The 13383-nt window shown below is 40.5% G+C and overlaps 1 long non-coding RNA gene across 2 annotated transcripts; it reads left to right on the forward strand.

Moving 5' to 3' along the window:
• The first annotated feature begins 3317 nt into the window (after nucleotides 1-3317).
• On the forward strand, nucleotides 3318-9501 carry LOC131277933 (uncharacterized). Of its 2 annotated transcripts, XR_009184995.1 has the most exons (4): nucleotides 3318-3494; nucleotides 6330-6488; nucleotides 8405-8490; nucleotides 8796-9501. It is a non-coding gene; the product is annotated as an uncharacterized lncRNA (long non-coding RNA). The 2 variants fall into 2 exon arrangements; XR_009184994.1 differs by lacking the exon at nucleotides 3318-3494 and having other exon boundaries at nucleotides 6185-6488.
• The last annotated feature ends 3882 nt before the right edge of the window (nucleotides 9502-13383 follow it).

Consider the following 13383-nt stretch of genomic DNA (forward strand, 5'->3'; position numbering starts at 1 on the left):
TTTCATTCACCTTTTTCCCTTGACCCTACCCTGCCCCTGCTCAGGCCCACAACTACAAACAGCACCTAGGATACTGTCTGGAACTTAGCTGGTACTGAATAAATGTCTGTTGAATTGAAGTGAACTGAATGGAAATCCAGAGATTTGACCCACCCAGGAGAAAAGAGACTGAAAAAGCAGGAAGAAAGCTAAGAGTTTCTGTCATTTGTCATGCATCTATGTTGCTTAAATGTATTTGAATAACAGACACTCAACATTGCAGGCAAAACATGTTTGAAACGTAAAGAAAACACCTCTGAGCCTATTGATGCCATGCAGATGCAAACAACTCATCCAAAATATGGACTGAATATCTTGCTAATTTGTAGTAATCCTGACCCTCGATTTTAGTCTGTATCAAGCTTAGAGATCCCTGAGAAGCATTCTCTAAAGTTGCTTTACTTTTGCAAATTAGTGTGAGCTAAAGCAAACTTTTCAACAGATTCTACCACGATTCTCCAGTCAAAAGTTCATTAAATTCCTAGGGGTCAAAAATGACAAGAGGATGTCTAACTTTGTTCTGTGGAGGTCTGAGCAAAGTTATGGAAACCAGATGCAATTGTGTATTGCCACGATTCCAGGGGTTACTGGCTGGAGAGTCGTGTTTGTCCTGTAGTGTAAGTTCATGAACATGTGTGTACACACACTCTCAAATACACAGTCTCAAATACACACATGGACAAACGCACACCTCTTAATCATTTCAAAAGTTGCACTATTAGAACCTTTGAGCAATAACCGCTAGTGTGGGTATCCAGAAAGTGGCTTCTGTCTTTATAGTATCTCATCAATACTATGTGGTTTTCAGTTTTGGACCCCTAAAGTACTCGTTCTCATATTTGTATTAGAAACTCAAAATTTCCTGCAGACTGTTTTAAAACGAAAATTCTGGGGCCCTGAAGCTTTTGAGATTCTGGTTTGGAAGATCTGGGGCAGTCTAAGAACCTGCATTTAGTGGATAGGCAATCTAAAATGAGTCACATTTTGAGTAACAATTTTCTAAAGACTTCTGAGTGCTTTTTAAGGCCAAATAGGTCTACCCTACATTTTTGCATTTAATCAAAGAGGCAAATGATACTTCAGTGGCTTTGGTAATGCAAACATAAAAGTCTAGTTGCAGGGAAGCAGATGTGGCTCAAGCAGTTGGGCACCCACCTACTACATGGGAGGTCCCAGGTTTGGTTCCCTTTGCCTCCTAAAGAAGAGGAGCAAGACAGTGAGCTGACGCAATGGGCTGGCACAGCAAGCTGATGCAACAAGATGATGCAACTGAGTTGACACAATGAGAAGACACAATGAGGAAACACAATGAGAGACACAACAAGCAGGGAATGGAGGTGGCTCAAGCCATTAGGCAACTCCCTCTCATATGGGAGGTCCAAGATTCAGTTCCCGGTGCCTCCTAAAAAGAAGATCAGCACACAGTGAGCAGACAGCGAGCACAAACAACAAGGCAGGGGGTGGGGAGAATAAATAAAATAAATCTTAAAAAAAAAAAGTATAGCTACAGAATAGTCCTCCTCTCCTGTGAGCTCCATAGTGCTTTCCACATTTACATAATAAAAAGGGGTGTATTTAAGAATGAGCTGTGTTATACAGATGAACCTGAAAAGTGCAGGCAGCCCACAGCTTTGTTCTAGGTGTTCACCTGCAATCTCATATCTTGGCAGAGCTGGCACTTGAACTCAGCTCTCTTGATGGTGTCAAACCCAAGAGGTGTTTCACTCAACCACATCTGTCTTCACTGGGTGACCAGGAATCTCATAAAAGGAAGTTTTTGCACCAGGTGATATTAAAAACATTTAGCAACTGGTAGAGCAAGTGCAGGGCCCCATCAGAACTGCTTCAGGTGAGTGAGCACTGAGGTTGTTGCCTGAGTGCAGGAGAAGGCCTTACTCCACTCTACTGACCCCACCCACTGATAATGTCAGTGCATCCTTCCAGATGTTATCACCTGGGACTTAGGCCCCTAATTAAGGGTGGGAGAGAGAAGCAGGAAATCACCTGTTTTCCCCCAACTTCCAAGACAAATGAGAGTAAACAGAAAATTATAATGAAAAAATACATGGTTACTTTTTTCTGGAGATAGTGTAGAAGGACTAACTTAGCAGGCTGATTCCCATAAGAATGGTGGTGTTTTTTTCCCTCCAAACAAAAACTCAAACTCATGGTCCAAGTGTTCTATAGTTAAGAAGATAAAGAATCAAATATTTAAAGCCACAACTGTCCTTCAAATCTGTGACAAATGCTGGCCAAATCTCAAGTATCATTTGGTGGTCATTAGTATACCCTTTCACTGCAAAATCTGAACCCCATTGCTAAGAAGTAAGCAGAACAGGTTTATTTCTTTACTATAAAGAATTCGCTTCCTTCTGGCACCCAAATACAAACACCTGGGAGCAGATTTCTGGAAGGTCTATGAAGGTAACTCATTAAGTCCAAACGGACCTCCCAGTTTTGCCTACATCCAGCCCAGGTCAGCTGTCCTTTGACCCTCTGGCAGGGCTGGTAAGAAGCCCTGTGTGAGTGTGAGTGGAAGTTGATTTTCTCAGCAGATTTCAGTCTTAGAAAAAGCTCTGGTCCACTGCAGGTTTCCTTCCTTTTCTATACTCCCATCCCTACCTGCACACACACAAAACCTCACATTTTCCTTACCTATTCACCTATACTATTTTCATACTTAATATTTAATACCTTTAAACTTCACAACTCTCGAGTCGTGAATTATGAAGTTGAGCTCTCGCTTTTGATAACAGTTTCTAGCCTTTTGCCTTTTGGACAACTGTTGAAATGTGGAAAGCTATTGTCTTGAGCACCCCATTGTTTGACTTAAAATGATTCTTACTTAAAGGCATGACATTCTGATTTAAAATCCTACCTGCAATACAGCAAAGTCTAATAACCATGCCCACAAGGTACTTAATGTAATTGGAAAATATTTTATTCTGGCTTCACATCCCTAAAAACATTCCAACACCACTCATTCAGCAAACTTAAATAGAAGTTTGATCTTGGAATTAATTAGGGATTAACACAGAATCTTAATTTTAAATGTATCAAAGGAAAGAAAACAATTTTGTCTTCAGTGTACATCAAAGCATAATTCTACCTGGCAACGTACGAGGGCTTTGCAGCAGCCTAATCTCTCACCACACCCTCATGCTTCCATAGCTACCAAACCACAGAAGTCACAACATCGTGAGTGCTGCTCCCTCGCACAAGGAACTCTCCCGAAGCACTGGGGTCGGGTTTTAATTAATTATAGCTCTTGACAAACACATAGAGGGTGGTTACACACCAACAGAAATGCACCACCGACTCAGCAAGCGGCGTCTTTGGAAGTCATTGATGAACTGAACTGCATTCTGATTGCTGTTATTGAACATGGATTGAGTCCTGACAAGAGCACAGGTTTTGCCTCTGCCCTCCGGCAATCTCTGTAGTGGGAGGGGCAGGTAGGACATGGGGCGCTTGGCCAGAGGGATAAGTGAGAGAAGCCAAGAACGAGGTGGGAGACATTTCAGAGTCGACACCAGCTGCACTCAGGGTTCAAAGTGGTGTCAAATGTCAGCACTGTGCAGCATGAGATTCCTATGCACATACCTTCTTCTTGTAGGCAGGGTTCTGTGTGCATTTTTCTTTTTTTCACTTATTTAAAAACCTTCTGCTGCAGAGGAAGGGATTATGCACTGAGAGTGTTTCATTTTCAAATGTTTTTGCAGAGGGCTTTTGCCTCCCACCAACATTTCAATCACATATATGAGTTTCATGAGAAAAAAGTTTTTCATTTAAAATTTGAGTAAGAACCATAAAATCAAGAAGGATTTAGCATGCCGAATTCTGAAAGAGAGGGAATTCTGGGCAAAGCAACCATCTCTTAGGTAGAGATCAGGTTCTATCAAAAAAGTGTCATCCGGAACTTGAGTCAACCTGCTTATAATTTTAGCATTTGATAAAGGAATGAGTTTTAGGACTTTAAGAGATAACTTTTTATTTCACTAGTATGCAAATGTATCAAAGTTTATCTTACTTTCTGACCACATTTACTAAAAAGAATGTTCACTCTTCTCCTCTTCCTCCTTTTGGTAAGTATAAAAGCTGGTGCAAGTATATATTTTTTCTCCTATTTTTATCACGGTAAAATGTATATAACATAAAGTTTGCCATTTTAACTTTTTTGGATATACAGTTCAGTGGCATTGATTACATGCATAATGGAATGCTACCATCACCTCCATCCATTACCAAAACTTTTTCATGATCCGAAACAAAATTTCTGAACCCATTAAACAATAACTCAAAACTTGATACAAAATGTTAAAATTTTCCTTAGTACAACTCTGTGGAATCACTTTTTCCCTCTAGTGCTAGCTATTCTGAGTTTCTAAACACTGAGCTTTCACTGAAGTATAGAATTGGCTTCCTCTGGGCAGCAGAATTGGTATTGCAAAAGGCCTTTTTTCACTTTTATTTAAAACAAAACAGAACAAAACAAAACCTTCTCAGGAGCAGCTTTCTCCTTACTGAAGGCTACTATTGTGGTTGTAAAGGAGGCCAAATCCTGCATCTCTGTGTATGGCCAGTTCGAATGTGATTCCCCTCATGCTGGGAAAGAAAAAATGTTTTTTTTAATCTCTAAGGGAAGTTTTTAGCTTGAACTGATAAACAAAAATATGTTGTCAGTGAGTGTTTTCCTGGGTATAGTATATCCCTCAAAGAATTTTTCCTAAGAGGGGAAATATTAAGCTCTTGATAAATGAAAAATAAACTCTTGTTCTCAAAGATAAATTATTACAATGCGAACTTTCTCCAACCTTAAAAATCTAATACTAATCTTGGCTTTGCAAGGTAGAGTTTCCCTAAACCATTGAATACATTCCATGTTTCTCAGAGCTTGTTTTGGTAAAGGACAAGGGAGCATCTCCAATGGGTGAGTGATTACCTTATCATCCTTTTACTGCAGCCACCGAGATCTTTAACTCTTTAAGCAGCGGCATTTGAGTCTTGAGAACACCCGGGAGCATGCCCCAGGCTTTAGACATTCTCAGTTAAAAAAAAAAAAAAAGTCAAGCTTGGGTATCAACAAAGCAGAAATAGAATAAGCCAGGTAGTTCAATTCTGATAAGATTGGAGATCTGCAAATCTGGTAAACTGAACTGCAAACAAGCACCCGTGCTTCTGCAGAGGAAGCACCCGTGCTTCTGCAGAGGCAGGCTACGTGCTCTCCTGGTTTTGTATTTGGTGCTTTCATTCTGTAAGGAGACTTAATGGCAAGAAAAGTTAGAGATATGCTCTTTCCCAGTTTCTCTGAGCAATGAGGTTATTCTTACACAAACATCTCTAATCACATCTTCTTACCTTTCCTGTGCCCTTCAAAAAGAGGTTATCTAAAAGTGAATTGTAATGCTCTAGACTATGTTGCAAAAACTCATAGAATCACCAATTTTAAGAGACTTTCTTGCCAACAGTTTATAGCTCTTGATTGAAATGAAATGATAAATATAATTTCTTGACCTCTGAAAAGCTGCCGCAACCACAACCAAAGGTAAGCCTTCTCTTAAAAGAAAAAAAAAAAAAAAGGAAAGAAGATCATAGGAAAGCACTCTTAAAACCAAAAAATCAGAATGCAGAAATTTATTCCTTTGTTGGGAATTAGTTCTATTTTAAGCCCTTTGTGGTGATGTCAAAACCCTTAACCTATACTGGTAAATTGAAACAGTAATGGAAAATGAATTATTTTATTCAACTTTTTGGTGTGTTTTGCTAAAAGTGCTATCTATAAAAAGAAACACAAATAAATCAAACAAAAGCATACCTGTACACCTTGTAGGAAATTTAATGAGACAGTTCTCAATGATAATTTACCTCATGATATTTTTTGTTTTCAAATCAAATCAGGTTTGAAAGCGATCTCAACTATAAAAAGGATTTAAAGAATAAAAAAGCTAAGAAGACCATATATCTGGAGTTAGCAGAACCTGACCTTAACTGGTGGAATTATTTTTATATTATTTTAAAAATTACTAATTTTTAAAAATATTTTTACCTTTCAAAACATCCCAATTTTCTATGAAAATATATACTGCTTAAAGATTTAATATAATTTCATTTTGATGTGTAAAAAAGCCCTCCTCATATTTGTTTCATTCTTGTGGCTTTTAAATGCAAACTTTTCAACCCTCTCTTGCCTTTCCCATTCTTTTTCTCATCCCTGCGTTAAGTGTCTCCCTGGGTTGCCGTTTTCCTCTTCTCTCTTTGCAGACTAATTGCTCTTTTTCTTCTTCAATTAGGTCATCCGCTTGAAACTAAATTGTTTGACTCACCCGGGTGCAATTTATCCAACGTGAGGTCAGAAGGACCGAGGAAGCTCTTTAGAGATAAGGGACTAGAGAATTTCAGAACTGAAGAGATGGGACCAGATGCCTCATTTTAAAGATGAAAGGACTAAGGTTAGTGCACAGAGTGACTTGTTCAAGGTCACACCTCCAGTCTGGGGCAGCACGGGAATTAGAATCCAGGACTAGTCCTTTAGCTTGCATCTGTGGAAAAGCAAAGGGTCTCAGAATGGAGGCTGTCAAAAACAGCAAACACAGATGTGTACAAGGAACCAGGCAGACCAACCAGGAGCTGGCTGGGTTGTTCTAGAAATGCACCGCTATCTCTGGTTATTTTTCCTTTTTCCAGCTTAGGTAGCGATATTAGTACAGACAAATGTTTCTCTGTTTAATAATCACGGCCGTGCTAAAGCAGCGATCAAGAGTCACTAACCTGTGGCTCCAATGGCCTGGGGGAGTCTGGCCCAAAATAACCAGATCTTCTGATTTCAAAATGGCAGGAATTAAGTTTTTTTGTGAGACATTTCCCAGTTATAAAATGTTGGTGCAAACCTTTAAAAACATTCCTCAAGTCAAGTAAAATAGCCCAGGGTCCAGAAGTCTGTAACCCTTAATACAGAATGTGAGAACAGGACAGGGTTGCCTCAGAATCTTAGAGTGAAGGCAACTGTTACAAACCCTTGATGAAAGAGGAAGGATGATTATCTACACTGCCGAAGGGTGACCTCAGAATTAAAGAGCATCAATATACTTGTGTCTGCCCAGAGCCTTCTGGGACACTGGGCACCATTGGCAATTGCTCTTTCCGTGCTTCCCACAGCCTACCTGCCTTTTTCTCTCCTTTATGTTGAAATGAGAAGATGATAGTTGTTGCATCCTTGGCTTGTAACCAAGATGCAGACCTCTCCAACCATTGGTAGAAAGCTGTGGTCCTGCATTGGGGGTCTACCTGTGGAAACTTGCATGTAACAAGCATGCAATATTTAAGCCTGTCCTCTGATGACTAGGAGAGTGACCACAAAAGGGCATCCATCTTGCCATGAACTGTTTCTATGTTCTCTCTGGCTCTCACCCTCATTTAGAGAATGGAAACTCTTTCCTCACCAGAAAGCTTATTTCTTCATCACATAGACCAAAAATTTGCCAATACCAAGACTACACTGTGGCTTTCCCTTTTAAGTTCAACTCATAAGAAAAGGTGTCATTTTTAAATGAGGGCAATGAAATCTCAACCTAACCTAAAGATCATTATCTAAATTATAGTTGGAGCACATCCTTATAGGTTCCTATTTCCTCCCAATTTTCTGCAGTGAGTATTGATTGTTTTTGTACTCTAGAAGGGATAAAGTTATGGCGGGGGGGGGGGCAGACAGGAAAATAACACAAAAGGCATATTAAATGAAATGCCTAGTTGAAGAGTCACATCAGTCATAGGTGGTTCAAAGAAGCCCTAGTGAAGTGGAAAGGACCCCAGCTATTGGGCCAACAACCCTGAGTTGAATGCCAACGTTGCCATTCACAGATTCATTTAATCTCTCTGAGTACTCAAACTGTCCTGTTCAAGGGGAAAACAGTGCCCGTATATCAGGGTCACTGTAAAGGTTAAGAGTAAGTTATCTGACACATTGTAGGTTCTGAATTAAAAGTAGCCATGGTAATATGATAATTTTGTTTAAATGTGCCACCCAGACTCAAATTAAGTTAACTGTGGGCAGTCCTGGTGAATATTTGAATTCACATTGTATCCATGAGAACAAACCACCTCTAAGTGAGCAACCAGCTGAGGAGTATGCTGTTGTTTCTCCTCCCAAAACACCTCTGCAGAGAGACCATGCAGCACCACGGAGCCATGTGGGATGAAATTTGGGACCTGTACAAAGTCTGTGAGAAAATTTTGACTTTTTCTTTTGCTTTATTTAGAGGTATTATACAGTTTCTAAGGAATCAGTGGCTGAATTTTCAGAGTCATTTGTAAATTTAGTTGCTTTCACCCTTCAACAAACAATTTTTTATTTTGTTTTTTTCCCCAGAGTTCTTCAGTGCAAAGAGTACAACCTTTTAGAACAAACTTGGATTTTGTGCTGTTGTGACTCTTTTAATAGTGCTTTCCACTTTAGTAAGTAGTCAATAAACACTTGTTTTGTGTGATTAAATGCCCAGAGTCCCTGAAAAAATGTGCACTCCTAATGGACTCCTCTGGAAAAGTGCTAGATATGTTGCCTTCAGGGGAACTTCCCTATCCTCCAGGAATTAAGGAAAATGCTGATATCTTCCTGGTTAATTCCATAAACTACCTAAATACTTTCCCAATCTACTAATAGTTTGTGGTTTTGTGGTGGTTGTTTTACATATGCATTTACTGATTACTGTGCCAGCTTAGAAATGTAAACTAATTTGAGATTTTTTTTCTCTTTTCTTAAGAAGTCGTCTTAAGACTGACTGAAGATTATGCTCCTCTCTTCCACCAGGGCCGCCTATCACCATTGTCCACTCGGGCTTCCTTTCTGGCCTGGGCTATTGTAATCTGCTCCATGCTGGAATTCCTGTCTCATGCAATCAACTTGTGTGCACGAACAGAGAATTTCTAAACTGTCAACCTAATCCTGGCCTGTGACTTACTGGATAACAACCTTAGCTAATGTTTGCTGAGCATTTATGGTATCTGGCATCAGGTTAAATGCTTTACAGTCATTATCTCATTAAATCCTCCCAACAATCCTATGAGATAAAGCCCCATTTTACAGAGACGCAAAGGGAAGCGCGGAAGGACTAAGTAAATTGTTCAAGTAAGTCGTAAATTGCATTTTGGGCTCTATCTCATCTGCTCACATACCCAGTTCCCTGGTCCACTGTAGCCACAGCAGAATGCTCAGGGCTGATGACCTTTTTTGCTCAATGACCATTTCTGTCTGGGTTGCTTTTGCCCACTTGACACTCAGGTAGAGTCCTCTTTCCTGTGTAGCCTTCCCAGACATCCTTCAAAGTGGACAAAGCGTGCCTCTGTTACTGACTACATTGAAATTGTTAGTTTATCAGTCTTTTTCTTTTTTCTTTTAATCAAATTCCAAGAGGGCTGGGACTTCACCACATTGTATTTGTGTTCATATATACAAAGCCTGGTATTAAACACTGAATTTTAAAAATTTGGAAGTTTGTAAAATGCATTTTTTTCTTTACTAAGACCTACCTGATATGTACCCTTCTCTACACTCAAATCCTCTCTCCCCTCATTATTCTGTTTCAGCCCCAAAGGCCTCTCCATTATCCCAGGGCCTCACTTCATTTTCCTGCATAGCACATGTCACCACCTGAAATATAATTATTTATTTATTTATTTTTTGCATCCTTCATCTCCCCCAGAAAGTAATCTCCATGAGGACAGGGACTTTTTTTCATTCTTTCTATTGTTTATACCTAAAACATTGCCTGGGCCTCATGGATGCCCAAAAAATGGATTAATGCTTTACCTGGGAGAGGCTGAGTGGCTATTGAGACTGGGTCATCTCAGGAGGTGATACTGAATTGATGGTTGAAAATCAAAACGGGACCAGACAGGAAAAGTGGGAGAAGAGCACTCTGGACCCAGGGATTCAACAAAATGGATGAATTTTTTGATTCTCAAGGATGTCTTACTGATTTTATATGCCTCTCAAACCAGGCTATGACACCTTCCAGCAGGTCAGCTTGGAGAGGTCAGATTGACTGAGAGTCATTTCTAGGGGATGACACCAAGTGGGAGTCACAAGTCATGGGGCAGAGAATCAGCAGGCAGAGATGCCAAAGCTAGAGACAGCGAATCCAGTTTGCAGGCAGCTGGACAAAGAGGGGGTTGTTAGGGAGAAAGTAGAGATAGGGTAGAAGGAACTAGAGTTGGCCCAGGAAAAAAACCCTCAGCGGTCACTAGTTTCCGAACAGAGTTCCTCTTTTACTTGGAGCCTGGAAGGATACCACCTGATGTGGTCAGCTCTTAAAGTGTCCATTCCCAACAATCAATGGCTGGTGAACCTACCACCTCCTACCACTCTACCCCCAGACCTGCTCCTTCTGTGTTTTTCTCCATCTAACTGCTGAAACTTCAAGCAACATAGGTCTTCTATTGGAGTCATCCCTCATCCAGCAACTTGTTCCTGCCACATCAAAACAATAGCCAAGTACCGTCAATTCTTCCTTTGAAATATTTCTCATATCCCTTCCTCCCTTTGCTATCTCCTGCTACTCTCCTACTCTAGGGTTGTGTCTCCTCAATTTTTAAATAGGAAAGCACTAGGGAGTCACAATCTGGTGCAAAGAAGGTTTAGGGGATTGGTTTTGAAGCTGTCTTCACAGAGCAAGATGCTGTTTCCTTTAGATTGTATGTTACAAATTAATAATACTGCAAAGTTTTATATATATTTAACTTTTTATTTGTGATCAAGATTGTGATAGGGGAAACTCTCTGTGGTGCTGTAACCATTAGAATTCTTTCATAAATGGTTTCATTGACTCCTAGTTTCTCCTTTGTTGCTGGATAAATCTTCCGAAAGCATAGCTCCAAACCTATTACTACTCACCAAACTTAACTGGTTCCTCTTTGCCTACTAAATAAGGAACAAAGCATTTTGTATGTGGACTTTATGGCCCTTCATAATATTCATCCCATACTGCGATCCCACCCATTTTTCTGGCCTCATAGTCCATGATTCACCATTACCTAATTTATCTATCAGGAATGCCCTTGGCTGCAAGTAACTGAACATCCAATGTGTATTGGCTTAAATTTATTTTTCTTACATAATAATAAGTAGGGTCTGCAGTCCAAAGCTGATGCAGCTACTCAATGATGAACCCAAACTCCTTCTTTATTTCTGTCCCACTATCTCATTATATGGCTTTTGACCTTCTGCTTATCATCTCATGATCTCAAGAGGCACTTCCAGGCCCCTCATCCTTATTTAAGGAGAAACTGCACGTGACAAAAGTTGAAGGAAAGTGCATGTCAGTTGTACCTGTCATCTTTTTTTTTTTTTTTAATAAGCAAAGCAAACGGTTTCCTAGAATATGAACACAGCAATATTCTCCTTATGACTCACTGGCCATAGGTGTGGTGGAAAGTGACTGTGGAAGGTAGGGTTGTGGATAGAGAGGAGTCAGCCAATCAGAAGTGCCTGCCACACACACACACACACACACACACACACACACACACTCTGATTGGGCAGCTCACTCTACTCACATCTGCCCTCACTTCATTTCCTCTACCTTGAATGATCTTGCCCAAACTATCTCTGCTTATTGATGTCCTTTCATCTTTTTAATGTCCTGATGAATTGCCTCTGCCTCCAAGAAGACTTCCTCATCTTCCTCCAAACTTTCTCTGACAAATTTCTCCTTCTGAGATTAACCACTGTTTGCATGACTACTACAGGACTTCTCACTCTGTATTCTGTTTTGTTATGTGTGTTTTGCCTTCCCATCTATATTTTAAGGGGAGCATGTCCCATTCATCTTTGTATTTTCAAGACAACCCAGCACAGAGTAGGTATTCAATAAGTGTTGAATGAATGCACACATATTCTATGACATTCTATTCTGGACAGAAAAGTCTGCAATAGCCCACACTGTGCCCATAATGGCCCCTCTGATCCAAGTTAAAGGAGAACATCTGCAGTTCCCTGTGAATATTGGCTCCTGTCCTCTATCCTTAGCCAAAGCAGGGCCATCTGTAGTGGCAACGTGACTATCTACCAGCACTCGTTATGTCCCTCTGCCTAAATGTGCAGCTGTTTTGCGGGTGGGAAAGTAGGGAAACAGTACAAATGAGATGAAATAAGAGCATTTTCAATAGGAGAATTGTCAGGGAATTAGACTCAAGTCAAGAAGCCTGAAATTGTGCTACAACTTAAGCAATAATATTAATAGCAATTAATACCATTTATCAAGTTCTTGGTTTATGCAAAACACTCTGAACTTTATATTGATTATTCCACATAGTCCTTGTAAGAACATATTCATTCCTTAAATAAGGAAACCCAGACTCAGAAAGACAAGTAATATGCCCAAGGTTACATAGCTTATAAGTGGCAAAGCTGGGAAGACACTTCTTAGTGTAAGCCTGTGAGGGAAGGGATATTCACTTTCTTTTACAGAGAAAACTACAACTCAGAGAAGTGAAGCTACTTGCTCAAGGCAGCAGTGTAGCTGCTAAGAGGATGGCCTCTGAAGTTGACTGTCTGCATTTGAATCCCAGGGCTACCAGGTATTACTTATGTGACCCGTGACAAGTTGCTTAAAATTTCTGCACCTCAGTTTTCTCATCTGTAAAGTAAGGATAACAGTTGCTTCATTAGGCTACTAGGAAAACTAAATGAGTTAATGCACTCATAGAGGCTGGCCCAGCGGCTAGACTAAAGTAAGCATTCAGTAGCTCTTAACCAGGGCTGTCACCAGCAGGGGAGCAACAGCACAACATACCTGGCCTACTGAGCAGAGTGGACTTGGGCATTCAGATGTGCTTTGGTTTTTCTGGAGAAAAGAAATGCATACTGCATTCTGGCTCCCAATGGTGGGGGTCCTTTCTCCTCCTCCAAAGGAGGAGACTCCCCAATTATAAGGGAGTCACACTGTGTGGCCTTGTCTGCATTCCTGCCCACAACCAGCATTAATTGACCCAGAGAATGAGCAAGCAGGCTGTTGGCTTTGGAGTTATTTTGGGGAAGGACATTCACCTGGTTTGTCCTGAGCTCCTTGGGGTGATCTTTGATAGTTCCATGGTATAATGCTACTTTGTTTTGTTAAAGCTACTCTCCTCATTGAAATAGGTAGTCTCCAAAGAACAATGCCTCTTGACATTGGTGCCCGTGTATAGACACCTCCCACCTTGAATCTAGGTGGGCTTTGTGTAGCCAATGGTATACAGTGGGAATGATGTCACATAACTGCTGAGGGTAGGTCATAAGAAGTCTGGTAGTCTCTGCCTTATGCTCTTGGGAAGTTCATGCTGAAGGAAGCCAGCTGATGTATAAGTTCAACT

Source organism: Dasypus novemcinctus, chromosome 3 (genome assembly GCF_030445035.2).
Source record: "Dasypus novemcinctus isolate mDasNov1 chromosome 3, mDasNov1.1.hap2, whole genome shotgun sequence".
In the NCBI taxonomy this organism is placed as follows: Eukaryota; Metazoa; Chordata; class Mammalia; order Cingulata; family Dasypodidae; genus Dasypus; species Dasypus novemcinctus.